The sequence below is a fragment of the Anas platyrhynchos genome, chromosome 1, assembly GCF_047663525.1.
Source record: "Anas platyrhynchos isolate ZD024472 breed Pekin duck chromosome 1, IASCAAS_PekinDuck_T2T, whole genome shotgun sequence".
Taxonomy (NCBI): Eukaryota; Metazoa; Chordata; class Aves; order Anseriformes; family Anatidae; genus Anas; species Anas platyrhynchos.
Window position 1 is genome coordinate 128,449,633 of NC_092587.1, and position 15,576 is coordinate 128,465,208.

Below are 15,576 nucleotides of genomic sequence, written 5' to 3' on the forward strand. Positions count from 1 at the left end.
AGACACTTCTTTCTTCACATCACCAGAGACAGTCTGTAGGGTTCGGTAGAGTGCATGTGTTAAGTTAGAGAATCTGGAGCAGAAGTGCCCTGGTTCATATCCATGATGTTAGGTGAGTCCCATAGTGTGTTCCCTTTGAGCTCTGTTCCTAACTCAACACTACTTTTTCTTCTGACCTCAATGATAGGCTCCAAAGTGCAATTATTTATGAGGACAAATGGAGAAAATAAGTTCTGAAGGAATTATACTTGTCTGTGTGGTCACAGGGGGGATGATGTGTGTCCAGTAGCAGAGGTAGCTACTGTGCAGGGAGGATAATATTCTGTTTAACTTCATGTGTGTATCTGTAATATACTCATTAAACAAGAACTTTGTAAGAAAGGTGATAGATTTTCATCTAATAGCTACAACTGTATCAACTGTATCTAGTAAAAGAAGAGCACTATCGACATTATGGAAGGTGTAACAACATAGAAGTTTTTTACCTTACAGAACTCCCAAGTGAAGACCCAATAAAACCATTCAGACACACCCACTCAAACTATTTCTACTGTCAGAGTACAAATCAGTGAAATAAAATGCATTGTTAAAACATCAGTTTTAGGATGATAATATTTTCATGGAAGATGCTTAGAGCAGAATTATTTTTCTATCATCTGACATCCTTGAATATCAGCCTTGGGTCCTATCTGCATTATCAAAGTTGAAATCAGCCACAGGGTTTGCATGGCCCAGAACATGAAAAAAAAAAAAAAAAAAAAAAAAATTTTTCCTCTTTGCAAGGCTCCTTAGATTAATGGATCTGCCTTAAAATAGCCTTGAGACACACAGAACAACATCCCTGTTGATGGAGAGTGGAACATTTGGTCTTAACTACCTGTAAATAATTTAAGTATTGAAAAGTTTAGGGATGTTGAGTAGACCTAAGGCACTTAATTATCTAACAAGATTCCTAGGGAACTCAAATAGTGTTTTTTGTCTGCTTACAACAGAAGTACTTTTTTTTTTTTTTTTTCTTTTCATTTTTTCCCTGTTTTAGCAAACATCTCAACAAACAATAAAATGTGCAAGCTGGAAGTTAAAGACTGGTTAATGGTCCCTTGACAAGATCATACTGAAGTGAAAAAGAGTAAAACCAGCATATGTTATGTACATAAAAAAGGTATTTCAACCTAAATGTTAATATTTTAAAGAAAACACACTGAAGGCCATGAAGTGTTCTGCATCTCAGTGGATGGAAATTACTGAGTTTTATTCAGCCTCCATTTCTGTTTATTGCATTGATTCTAAAATTGTGTTTCCTATTACTAAAAGGAAAAGGAGGTGCTGTAAATCAAATTAACAAGTAGCCTTTCTAGAGCTGTCGATGCAGCACTTACTGGACTGCTTCACACATTTTATCAAAGGTCCATGTGTCAGTTAAACAAATTTTGAGAAGGAAAGCTACTTTTCTTTTACTTTTTTTTTTTTTTTTTTTTTTTTTTTTTTTTTTTTTTTTTGAGTGTATTGAAGGAATACAAGACTGCTTTTCAAAAATGATGGGCAAACCAGAAGGCTTTGAGCTTCCAGCTTCCAGGCTGTTGTAATGCTGGCTGTCAGGGATGGTGTCTATTTATTGCCCTCTGCTGGTATCATCCCTAAATTTGATGTTTCAAAGCTGACTTGTCTACCATTTGTCTCATTTATTTGCCATTCCCTGACAGTGAAAATGATATTTTAGAGGAAAGAAAGATTTGCAGATTGGTACTGGTAAGATGAAATGTCATGTACTTAGTTGTCCAGAAATGATGATGTTCATAAATGAAGTGCTGGGGAACTGAATTTCTTAAGCTATTTCTTTAATGGGGTCTTCATACATGAGAAAGAATATGAAAACCTTCTCCACAGAAACAGACCCGCAAGAAAGGGAATCACACTGAGAGGAAACTGAAGAAACTATTGCTGTTTTTTTTTTTTTTTTTTTAATAGGAAACTCGAGGCAGTAAAACTGAAGTCAAGGTTTGCTATTTAAGTATTTTTCACTTCACTAAATCACAAAAAGAATGTTTTAAATAAGAAAATAGAATAGCTTAGCAAATAGACTGAAAATTTAACATTCCACTCATCTTTTTCACAGATAATGTCTCTGTTCTTTTTTACTTCATATAACAAATGATTAAGCACGTTTGATGAGAAACTATCATTTTCTCTTAACAAATAATGTACTCAGTCATGGTAACATCTGTCAATAAATGTGGTGCTACTCAATTGCTGATAATGACAAAACCAAGTTCATCTGTGGGGTCTTTCTATTCCTAAAACAAGAAGCACCAGCTTAAATAATGATAAATTCTGGGAAGTCTCAGGCTGTGTGGTCTAGTTGGGTCTCCTCTGGTGTATGATCTAATAATCCATCTGCACAGCTGAGCTCCTGCTCCCTCTTTCCCATATTCTCCCTCCCCTTCTTTATCCCTTTTTTTTTCCTTCTTGGTCCTTTCCTCTTACTCAGCTCCAGTCTTCTTCTTATCCTTGCCACTTCTCCACGTTATATGTCCAAAGAGTTTAGGTCTAAAAGGACTAAAAGGAAATTTTGCATCTAAACTTATTTACTAAATAAAACTACCTATAGGCTATCACCTAAAAGGAAACAAAACCAGTTCCCCCCTACCCCCCCCCCCAAAAAAAAAAAAAAATATATATATATATAAAAAATAAAATAAAATACAATAAAATAAAATAAAATAAAATAAAATAAAATAAAATAAAATAAAATAAAATAAATATATATAAACTGATGGCATCCCTTAGGAATTTGTTGTAGTGTTTTAACTTCATTTCTCAACACCATGTATTTTTATTTGTTTTTTGAGTCCAGCATCCTTAGACATTGAACACCATTGAATCTTTCTCTCATGGATCAAAAAGCACTTTAGTACCTAGCATTTTATTCTTGTGAAAATACTGACAGAAATGACATCACTCTGAACTTACTTTTAGATAAGATAAATAGGCTGAAAAACGTAAGCCTCTCATTACACCACAGTCACCAAGACCCTCAGTACTTTTTCCACCCCAGTCTTCCATTGCATTGCTTTCTGTTCTCCAGCCTGTCTTGCCACACATTGTCCTGCTTCCAAAAGTCACTTTGCCAGGAAAAAAAAAAAAGGGGGGGGGGGCGGTTGGGGGTGAGGAGTTGGGGGGAAATTCTTGTCCTGTGGAGTAAGCAGCGCTGCTCTTGTGACCTGTGGCCAGTTCCAGCCCTGGGCAGCTGGGCCACACACGGGCTGTCCAGCTTTTGCAGGTATCTTTGACAAGTTTGGCATATTTGCATATTTATACTAGCTTCAATGCTGTAACTCAGCAAACGTGGGCTGCTTATTGAAGAGAAAGGTATGCGTCCAAATCCGGGGTGAGTTCTCTTCTCCTGAAAAGGTTCCTATTCCTGCTGCAAGGCAGGAAGACACCTGCTGACACTGCTAGATCAAATCACTTGTCAAACTGTTTTGACTTGGTAGAGGAGTGTGTTCTCTTCTAATTTCAGTCCTGAAAATGTCCAGATCACTTTTTCACTTTTACTGAAGCTTTCTTTCTTTCAGGGTCTCACTCTCCCATTCCTGGAGTATATCAGGCCTACACACCTCACCAGCATACAAACATTCAGCGGGTACACTGAAGATACAAGTACAGAGCAGCAGGGTAACAACATAATCCTGAGGTCTCTTCCAACCTAGAAATTCTGTGATTCTGTGATAATATCCGTGACAGTTGTAAAGCTTCGATAGGCCCTGGATCTTACAGTATCCGTTATCCTTTTCCTAGAATTACCCTTCCATTAGATTCATATATGAGCCTCCTATTTTGGTATTGAACATCCCAGTATTAACCATTGGAACTAGGTTGTTGTATTTAAAGTATATTTGCCAATGATATTTGGAACCTAGTATTTAAAAAAAATGATTGTATTTATTGAAATACAAGCCCCGGTTTACTTGATATATCCGTGCACGTGTTCTGCATTCTAGAAGAGTGGCTATAAAGTCCAATTTGAACTAGCATTATATTACATGCCTGTCACTCATGATTACAGACTCCCTTTTGAACTTTGTTTTTCACAAACATTAATATCTCTAGAACTGCGTGGAGAAAGGAAGTCCTGAAATACCTTTGTTGGTTTTCTGTACATTTCTAAAAAAAAACCTTGCAAAAGGAGTTATGAATATTTATTACAATCACGTATTTAAATGGCTCTTATAAAAGCTTTATCCATAAATACTGCATAGCACAGAATGAAAAAGAAATTGCTGAGTACACTGGAAATTCTGTGTGACTTCCTTGGCTGTTCTAAAGCTCCCCTTTTGCTTTGCCATGGAAGAGAGCTATTGAGACCTGCTGTAGCTGGTACACTTCACACCACAGAGGAATACATCAGTCCTGACTAGCAAAGCAGAAGACAGACCATATGGCATAAGGAAGGCTGAAATTGAGCTAAGGCATGTTAAATTAATGGGTAAGGCTTTCAGAAATACCATTTCATACATGAAACTCTGCTGCTTTCACAAGTTGCCCAGAGCAAAACTCCCTAGTTGAATTATTCACTGAGGGCAGAGAGAATTCCTGCCTCCCCTGAGAACTGGTTTTCTAAGCCCTGTCGAGGTTGTATATTCTTCCATCACAGCACTCTCCTCCACGCTGGATGAAGTTGCATTATTGCTCTGTAGCCACCATACTCCCTGGTAGCTCTTGCCAGGACACTCTGATAATGTGAAGTCAACTGATTTTCCAGCTGCTGTCCTCTTGGCTGATCTGCATTTGCTAGGAGACACTAAATTTGCACAACTTGTCATCACCTTTTCATAGGTGGCTGCTAGATGGAGCATTTTTCATGCTTATTAATCTTTGTGAATCAAACATTTGAAAAGGAGGCAGGTGCCAACCTCTTCCCAGAGCACCAGCTAGTGCTGAAGGCAAGTGAAGAGGACACCCAAGGACAGAGGTTGAGAAAGATTCCAGGTAGCTAGCATATGCTGGAAGTAAACTGTAACCTGAATGAACAACATCCACAGCCACATTTTCAGAAAGCTTCCAGGAGCTTTGCTGGTCCACCAGGCTTCTTGCAAGTACCATGGTAAAACTTGGCCAAGAAGTCTTTTTGTTTCTCATGGCAGCAGGGTATCACAATCTAGAGAGTCCATGGCACCTTCCCTCTGTCAGGGCTTGGTTTTTCCAGTGCACCTCACTCAGAGCTCTGCATGGCGCAAAACTTCTCTGTGTGGGGACGAGACTGATGGCAGGATCTGACAGGAGAGCTCCCGTTTCTCACAGTGCAGGAATTTACACCTCCAGGAAGTTTCTGCTCAGCAGAGATTTTGGCAGCAGGCAGCAGTTTCAATGCATAAACAGCTCTCCCATTCTGCCCAGCCACTGCAGCTGAGCTTGTGTGATCTGTTTATAAAACATAAGCAGGCACTTAGAAAACAATAAAAGGGGAAGAGGAAAAAGGGACATACCGGCAAAATAGGATACTTCCATTTCAGTTCCAAGTCTGTCACATTGGTCACTAATTTTACACCTGTAGTCTTGGCAAAGCATCACCACTGGGCAAGAAGCAGCAGGTATAAACAGGTATCGGCACTGTGAACCTTACAGCACAGGGTTTATAAAGCTCTGTGGCAATCCTGAAAATTGTATGAATAGCAAAAAGGCTTTTTAAACTAAAAAAATCTCTGCTTGGTAAGGACTGCAACATCAGTGCATGTGCACAGGAGCTTCTGGGACCAGGATGTGTGCCATTTAAGACCTTTGTAGCTTGAATATGAGAACCCAGTTCCAGGGTTCAGAGGATGTAGGATGTTCCCAGTAGCAGAGGATGGGGCTCTCTGCTGAGGAGATAGGATGGAAAAATCATAAATGATCACAGCCAAGTGGGATAAAAGAGCCCTGTGATGCTAAATCTGTGCTGCCAAACAAGAAAAGATGGGATGGGCACCCTGCAGACTGACAAGACAGGTAGGGAGAAGACTGTATTTTGGAAAAAGAAAGAGAAAATAAAGTCACAGAGCATGCTTATCAATGTGGGAGAACTATATTGCCAGGTCCTCATGATATCTGAGATGTGGGACCAGCTCTAATGGTTAAGCATAATGGAGAATTGCACTTCAGAGATTTATTTTTCTTTGTTTTGTTTCCAGTTCCAATTTCTGTAATAAAATAGCATAATAATTTGAATTTTAGAATAAACTTGCTATTTTGCTATTAAGTTTCTCTGTTATCAAGACAAGATTAAGTCCATCCTGACATACATTAATCAGTGAGGGACCAGTAAGCCACAGCCTCAGGAACACTGTGTGATATGATGAGAGTTATATGAACAACAACAAAAAGACTATCACTCTCTTCCTTAGGAAAAAAAAAAAAAAAAAGAGAGAGAGAGAGAGAGAGAGAGAGAGAGAGGCATTGAAGGATTGCTTATGTATCTATAAATTGTTGGAGTGCTGGGAAACCTTAGTTTCCTCTAATTATTCTTGCTGCCACTTCTAGTGAGACATCCAGACAAACATCACTTGGTAAATAACCCTTTATTTCTACAAAATCTTTCTAGAAAACTGTTTACTTCTGTCATTTTTCTTATCCTTCATATCTTGCCTCTAGCTATGCCAGCAAGATGCGGGTTTGCCTGATTCATAAAGTTGATGGTTTAATAGGTTTAATAATTAAAGATTAATATAGAAGAAAAAAAAGTAGCTTCAGTCAACTTGGCAGGTTCACTACTGTAACTAATATTTTTATTTATTTTAAACTCAGTTCATGATTTTAGTGTATAGAATCTTCTACTCATGAGTTATTTCAGATCATCTGGACCTTACACATTCAATAGTTTCACCGAGCAAGAGAGCACAGGTAAATCAGGAAGATGCTATGTGAAAGATGTCTATTGAGAAATAATAAGTATTTCGTGAGGTCTTTCTGTTAACCTCTCAGGCTTTATGCAGGGCTTTAGAAGCATGTGGAAAAGCCCTGAGCAAAAATCGTTCAGACTTGGCAAGCTTTCCTCCACAGCAGCTTGTTAAAGAACCTATTAGGGAATTTAATGATGGACTACAAGAGTTCATCGGCCACAAATTATATCAGTCCAAAACCTGGCAGAGGTTCCAGTTAATGTATTAAATAACTTTTGCCCTTGTGAATAGATCAGTTGGCCAGGCCATGGAAGAATAATGAGCAATATAATATCTACTCTTACTGAGCAACCTTTGCACAGCTATTGAGTTTCAAGTGTCAGTTATCAGCGTTTTTTGTATTTTTCCTAAATTGACCAACTTCACCTCAAAAACTCCTACTAACCTCTCTAAATAAGGAAAGAGAGGATGGTGTGGGGAAGGTGTATTGAAAGAAGGCTGTAGCTTCTTGTCAGATTGCAAGGAAAGTGATGATTCCTCAAACTCTCACCAACACTAACACAATGAGCATCTTTCCCCAGTCTTGGGCTGTTGACTCCCATGCTCCACAGCAGCACACGGTGCACTTGGTTGCGCTGACTACCACATTCAACTCCTGGCAAAATATTAACCTTCTTTTCATCCTTGATACAGATCATTTCAGTGATCCAGCAATGAAACACCTTGGTTGGTAGAGCTGAGGTAAATGAACACACAGACAGCAAAGGCTGGGGTGGGCCTTCAGGAAGCTGAAAGGGTGGCATTCTTCAATGAGGTTTTGTATTAATTAGCAAGTAGCATAGGTGAATAGGAGCAGGTCCATAGAGCAAAACAGTTGGTGTGAAGGGCATGACGCTCATCCTGCTTGGGTCACGCATCCCAGCTACAGCCCAGTCTTTCAAGCCAAACACCTGTTTGTGGTTGTGATGCATGCATTGCAGTCCTGAAGCATCTCCATTCCTTCAATTTTGCCAGCAAAACCCAGCCCTATAGAGCTCTGTGTTACTGAATTAGTCGACACGTTGACAGCTCACAGGCCAGATCTCCAAGTGACAAAGGTTTCCCACAGTGCAGCCTACATGGGGTCAGGAAGGCTTCACAACCAAAGCAATCTAAAGGGCTTTTTTCTCTTGCCCAGTTATCCTGCAATGGGAACCTCTCCCAGCCAGGCCTTGTGCAAGGTCCATAAACACCTTGGGTAGAAGAAAGGAGGGTAGAAAAAAGGTGAAGGTGTCAGTATTGTGTATGGCCTCCATCTTAAGTGCTAGACTGGTAACTCACCATCTATGACAACAGCAGGTGGGGGAATGGATTCTTTCACTGAAGTCTTTGGTTGTTCTATCACCTTTAAGGTCATTTAGGTATCTGCATTACCTATTCTATTCATTTACTTCCAAAACTGGAGAAAAAAAATGCTGTAGATTTGGAGACCAGATTTCACAGTTTTTGTTTCCATAAAAAGCCTGTGGACAGATGTTTCACATAGTTAATGAGCTTTTTTTTTTTTTTTTTTTTCCCCCACATAGGACACACAAATGACAAAGAGATAAACCAATGTGTCTTTTGTTTTTCAAAAAAAAAAAAAAAAATCATTGAAGACTTAAGCGATTCTGCTTTCATTGTTATATTTGGAATATTGTGCAATTCCTATGCAGGAGATTCTATACTATTATCAAGTGAATTTACTGAGATTACCATTTTTACAATGGGTGACTGAAGAATTAATGAAGATGATGCACTTGAATTATGTGCTTGATAGGAATACACTGTTTAAATCTATTTAAAATTAGAGAGGGAGCCTGAGACATTCTTTAACTAAGTTTTAGTTCATGGCTTATTGTAAGACATAAATTTTACTGTTCAATTATTTACAATCCTAATGGTGTTGCTTTCCCTTAATTGTTGAATATAGATAATATTTTATGTATAGATAAATATATATTATATTTATTCTGGAGTTAGGGGAATGCAATAATTAAATACACAAAAAGAATCTGAATAACTGCAAATTAAAGAAATTAATACTAACTGAAGAGATAAAATTATGTTGATATTAGTAGAAAAATTATCTCCTATTTGTGACTAAATTCTACCAATAATCCATTACTGCTGTCCTCATATTTTGCACTATGAAATTAACTTGTCACTTTTGCCATAATTCTTTATGAGACATGTATTAAGGTCATGTCAGAATTTCTAAGTAATCAAAAGTATTTCACAAAGGCAAAGATTATGTGTTAGAAACCAAATAGGAATTCTAGTACAGGATTACTTCGTAAGTGAGGCTTTTGGCCACTGAATCTGAGCACTTTGGAGCCTGTTAAATATTAACAGACAAGTGCTACAAAAGGATTAGCTTGGGCTGTGAGCAGATACTGTGAGAGGCAATCTTTTCCTGTTAGGTCTGAGTAGAACTGACAGGGTAATATTTTTCGATACCTCTGAGGTGAAGGCAGGAAAGTGGATGTCTATTTGATATGGATGTCTATTTGATATTCTAAATCAACAGATTTTGTATTTTTTATATTTTTTTTCCAGAACATAAAGTAAGTTGAAATAAGAGGATTTTTTTTCCCAGTTTTTAGCACTGTTCCCACATTTGGCAGTTATGAAATACTTCAGATAAATATTATTGGATATCTTTTTTTTTGAAAATAAACATTTTACATTTTACTTGGCCGTAAAACCTGAAAACTAGTATCTGATGGCTGTATACTCAGGAAATCCAGCTAGTAGGAACAAGAAGCAGGTTCTAGCATATTGGAGGATGATGACGACCTTGCGAGTTTTCAATTAACCTTTGTCTTCTGTTTTGATCTTTCTGCGTGTCATTTCAGGCAGAGTTACTGAGATGCTGTAACTGTGGCTCATTAGCATCACCCACATTGTTAGAGTGGCAAAATAATCATAACAAACTTGTACAAAATAAACGGTAACTGGGGCTGGATCTGATAAGAGCTTACTGACTCTATTCAGGAAGATTATTTTGCCACAGAAATCCACATTTGGAATAGTGGTTTGTGGCTGGGTGCCAGAGACTGGAGTTTCTCCAGGCTGCTATGCCCTGGTGGCACCCAGATTCAAGTATTTCTCTCTGATTCTAGGCTGCTAAAACTTCCTCTGTAACAAAATATGGGTCACGTAAGTTTGCATATATAAATAAGTATGAACTGTTGAACTGTTAGTCAACAAAGCATTATTGGGATTCAGAAATAAGCAGAAACTTGAACTTTAGGAGGAACATCTATGGGGTTTGACCTGCTGGATTAGGAAAATTTGGGGCCAAGACCTGCGCTGACAGTGGTGGGTGACCGGCCAAAGGAGGGTGGAAGAGGTCACAGCAGAAGACAAGCACCAGGCCTGGCCTGTGGTTAGTCACCCTGCTGAGGTCAAATCTGGTTTTGGGAGACATTTCAGCCATCCTGTTGGAAACACATCCATGTGTTCGTGTCAGCTGAGGGAATGGTCTGCTCGTCACAGAAAGCCATGAGTCCTTCACCTTGCCTTGGTTGTTGTGATAGCATGGGAAAATCAACACTTAAAGAGGGCTAAGGCAAGAAAGTGATCTTGCCTCTGTATGCGGAAATTGTGAGAGTGCTGCAAGAATAACATGCCCCCAGGGAGCATGCAGGAAGGAGGGAACTCGCAGGAGGAACACAGAAAATGATCCAGAACGGGGAGGGAATTCCTGTGATGCAGAGGGATCAAGTTCCTCAGCTTGTACAGAGGGATTGAGTCATTCAGCTTGCTCAAGAATGGGTCTTACAATCATTTTAGATAGACATGTTAAAAAATGCTGGCATGAGAGTTGCTTTTACAGCCATGAATGAATTCACAGGGAAGGGGGAGGAGGAGGACATCAGTAGTTGTAAACTACTGCTGTCACTGGCCAGTGCTGTGAATTAGCTTTGTTAGGGAATAAAAGAGGAAAAATGCGTTTTCCTTTCTTTCCCCCAAACCTACAGAGCTGCCTCCAGTCCTGGCTGTCCATCCTGCAGCCAGCAGCTGACCAACATTTAGTAGCTGGAAGCAAAACTCTGTATAGATAAACTCAGCCTCGACATAGGACACAGTTTCCTTGAAGTAAGAAGATTAACAGCTGGAATGATTTACCAGGGGAATTGCACAGGCACTTAAAATGAAATTGTATCTTTCTAAACTGGCTGTCATCCAGCGGCAGAGAACAGCTCTATGCCCTGTTTGTGCAGAAGAGCAGTGTGTGTGAACACAGGTGCTCCTTTCACCTTTGCCGTCTTTGGAGATACACTTGACATTTATGGATATTTTGGTTCCCGATCATGCTGACTTTGCAGCAGCAGGTGGTCCTGACCTGACCCAAGGCAGGATGCAGTGCTGCTCTATGTGCTACCTGTCATAGCTGGCAGATAGAGGGTGGAAGGGAACGAATCACTTTCATTGAATTTTTCTTTGCCTTTTGTCTTTTAACGTCTATCAGTGTTGCAGAAGATTAAAAAAAAAAAAAGGGACAGAAAGAAAAGAGCAACCATCTAGTACAAAATTACATGATAGCTTGCTTAAATTTTCAGATTAGTGTGTAGCTGCAGAGAAAATCTGCCTCTGCAGGCAGAAGCACCTGTATGGAAAGAGGCCCCTTGGAGCTCAGTGACCGGCTCTGTCAGTTTGCATTTCACTCAGCTCCTCTCCATTTTGGCAGGTCTGAGCGAAGCCCACGGTGCTGGTTGCTGTGCCTCAGCTGCCACAGATGAGGACACATCTGGGAGGAATGGGAAGACAAGCACACCCTCAGCTTTCTTCTCTAATCCTGATGTCTGCTTGCCTTGAAGGAGCACATGAAGGTACCACTTCTGCTTTGATGATGTTGGACAATCTCTAGTGTGCGTTCAGAGCAAGCTGGCTTACTTGGGCATGCCAGCTGCAATGCAGAATAAAAGGAAAGGCAAACAGGCACTTAAATGGGCTTTGAAGCTCTCATCGTGATGCAGTGAGAATAAAAGCCACTTTGCTGCCAAAAAAAAAAAAAAAAATCAATTGGCAGCAGTACAGTATCTCTCTTTTCCCTGTATCCTTTGCTTTCACTCACACCTTTGCTCTGTTATGCTTTCCCACAAATTGACACCAGTTAAGACGCAGCAGCACCTGCCAAATGGAGCTGCCACAGGGCTGGCCCAGCAGAGCTCCCTGCTCCTCTTGTCTCACACCTGGCTGCGGTCACCTTCCTTGCAGTGCAGGCATGGAGACGGGCTCGGAGCTGGCTGCACCTCCCCTCCTCCTGCTGGGGCATCAGGACAGAGCCCACAGTGCTGTCAGGGCTGACTCAAGCCAAGCATTTCCCATCACTGCACCTGCACTTTCCTCCCCTCCCTCATCCTTGGCTGCATGCACAGCCCCTGCGCTGCTCTGTGCCCAACTGTGCTGGTCAAGCCAAGCAGGTTTCTGGGCACAGGACCACAAGCACCTACCTTAAACTGCTCCTTGTGCCACACTGGGTGCTCCCCCAGAGCTATTTCCAGGCACCAACAGCAGCATGTGGCCATGTGCACACAGCTGTTTCCATCTGAAGGCCAGATGGTGATCTGGCATGGACATCAGCCACCCCACAGTATCAGTCCTAATGCCCAGGAGTGTTTCTGCGCATGCACAGTTTATGAGCATAGACGAACAGCCACTGCCAGCATGCCTGTGGGGCCATATAGCAAAGACCAGAGCCATGGCCTGCATGCAGGCAATGCACAGTCATTTTTCTGCTAGGAACACAATTCAACAGAGCAGTCAACCATTTCTTTAGCTTTGAAGATGCTGAAATGGACCCTGGGTTAAAAAGTACCAGTTCCCAGCCTGTCCCTAAAAATAGTTGCTCAGGGCTAAAATCTGAGTTTCCTTTCAGTTACACCTAGATCCAAAGAGACTCATACTCCCTTCTCAGTTGACTTCGGTGCTGCCTAGTCTTAAGATTTTCAGTACTCAGTCGTGTACCCCAGACTCTCATTTTTTTGAGAGGGATTGCACTCTTAAATTAGATGGGAATCCCATTTTTCTGTCTTAAGGGTGAATGGTGTAAGGCACTTATAAATCATAGCAGATTGTTGTTGTTGTCAATTGCCATGTAAATTAAGGCTATTCATGTACCTTCTATTCTTTCATCTTTTCTTTCATTTGTAGTCTGACTACTACTAAATACTATATAGTTGGTGAAATGTCCTAAAAACAACGTTATTTTTAAAATTTAACAACTTATTAACAATTAACAATTTAACATTTTTTTCCTCTAGGTCTGCCACTAGCTGACAAAGTAGAAAGATGTGCTTTTCTCTTTCATTCTTGTGAAGTTTGAGGCAGTGACAATTTAAACTGTAACTGAGACTCTACAATGGTGCAAGTCTATCTAACTACTTCAAGTTCAGTGATGCAACCTGAATTTACATTAATTAACTTTCAAGTATTCAACCAATTTAAACCTGTGGAAATGTCTTCAAATAATTGTCATTGTCCAAAAGCTTTATTTTCTTCATTTACATTTGTTTGCTATCTCCATCTCATTCACCAAATCATCTATGTTGGAAGAGACCTCCAAGATCACCGAGTCCAACCTCTGACCTAACATTATCAAGTCCTCCACTAAACCACATCACTAAGCTCTACATCTAAACATCTTTTAAAGACCTCCAGGGATGGTGACTCCACCACTTCCCTGGGCAGCCCATTCCAATGCCTAACATCCCTTTCAGTAAAGAAGTTATTCCAAATATGTAAACCTCGCCCGGCACAACTTTAGCCCATTCCCCCTCGTCCTGTCACCAGGCACGTGGGAGAACAGGCCAACCCCCACCTCACTACAGCCTCCTTTAAGGTACCTATAGAGTGTAAGAAGGTCACCCCTGAGCCTCCTTTTCTCCAGGCTGAACAAGCCCAGCTCCCTCAGCCGCTCCTCGTAGGACTTGTTCTCCAGACCCCTCACCAGCTTCATTGCCCTCCTCTGGCCTCGCTCAAGCACCTCGATGTCCTTCTTGTACTGTGGGGCCCAAAACTGAACACACTACTCGAGGTGCGGCCTCACCAGAGCTGAGTACAGGGGGACGATCACTTCCCTAGCCCTGCTGGCCACACTGTTTCTTATGCAAGCCAGGATGCTGTTGGCATTCTGAGCGCACTGCTGGCTCATATTCAGCTGACCATCAACCGACACTCCCAGATCCTTCTCTGCCAGGCAGCTCTCAACCAACTTCAAACTTCCAGATCTAGAGGAACACTTTGGCTGCAGCCTAAATGCCATGTGTACAGAAGCTCCCCCAAGCCAGACAGTCTTCTTCCCGCAACCTGCCAGAAAACAGCTGTCCTGGTTTCAGCTAGGATAGAGTTAATTTTCCTCCTAGTAGCTGTTAGAATGCTATGTTTTGGCTTAGGATGAGAAGAGTGCTGATAACATGCTGATGTTTTAATTGTTGCAGAGCAGTGCTTACACCAAGCCAAGGATGTTTCAGCTTCTCCCTCTGTCCTGCCAACGGGCAGGCTGGGGGTGCAGCAGGAGCTGGGAGGGGACAGACCCAGGACAGCTGACCCAAACTAGCCAAAGGGGTATTCCATACCATCTGGTGTCATGCTAAACAATATATAGGGGTGGCTAGCCGGGGGAAGGGGCCGGACTGCTCGGGGTTAGGCTGGGCATGGGTCAGTGGGTGGTGAGCAATTGCATTGTGCATCACTTATTCCGTACACATTAGTAGTAGCAGTACTATTATCGTTATTATTATTAATTTTTTTTCTGTCTTAATAAACTGTCTCTGTCTCGACACCCAGGCTTCATTTTCCTATTTCTCTCCCCCACCCCAGAGAGGGAGGAGGGAGCGTGAGCGAACGGCTGTGTGGTGCTTAGCTGCCGGCCGGGGAAAACCACAACAGCAGCAACGTAGTCATGTAACCAAATTAAAGCCAAAACTTTCAGCCCAGTCCTTGACCTGAATAGGGAGTGAGGATCTGGATCCTGGCATTTATACCTGATAGTTTATATGCAGCCAAAGTAAATACTGTAGTCAGAGGTCATGGCGCTAGATTTTGAAAAGTCCTGCATAAAGAAGAGATCTCAGAAAAGCAAATTTAAATAATTATTAATGTCAAGAAAAGTCATTCTGATTGTTATATTCATTATCTTTCATGACTAGACAGTTGAAAATCTATGACAGCAATTTTGCCTTTAAGGTCATTTTCTTTTTTTCTTTTATTTATTTATTTTATTTATGTTTATTTATCTTATTTTAACAGGCTCTGTACTAATTTTCCTCACAGAATGACTAACAGAAATATGACCCTTACGCACCTTTTGTAGTTAATTCATTAGGTCAACTCTAACCACTAAGCCCCTTGTCAGGTTATTTCTCTTAGTGATAAGAAGTAATCAACCTTAAAACATTGAAGCCAGGTAGATGAGCCTATTCCACAAGGTCTCTTGGCTCCACCCTTGTGAAGTGAAATCTGCCAGGTGGGGCTCATTTGATCTCTGCTATATAGGAAGCATGAGGACTTAAGGGAGGAATTGCCTTCCCTGGGGAGTTTGAGGCTTGGGTTATCTGGGGTGCTTTTCTACTGTCCTGGTGAAATGGACTTAGTGTTCCCCAGTAGGCTGCTTTTTCTTCGTGTTTTCTATGGTCTCAGTGAAATAATTCTAGAGACTCTATGAGCTAGTTAC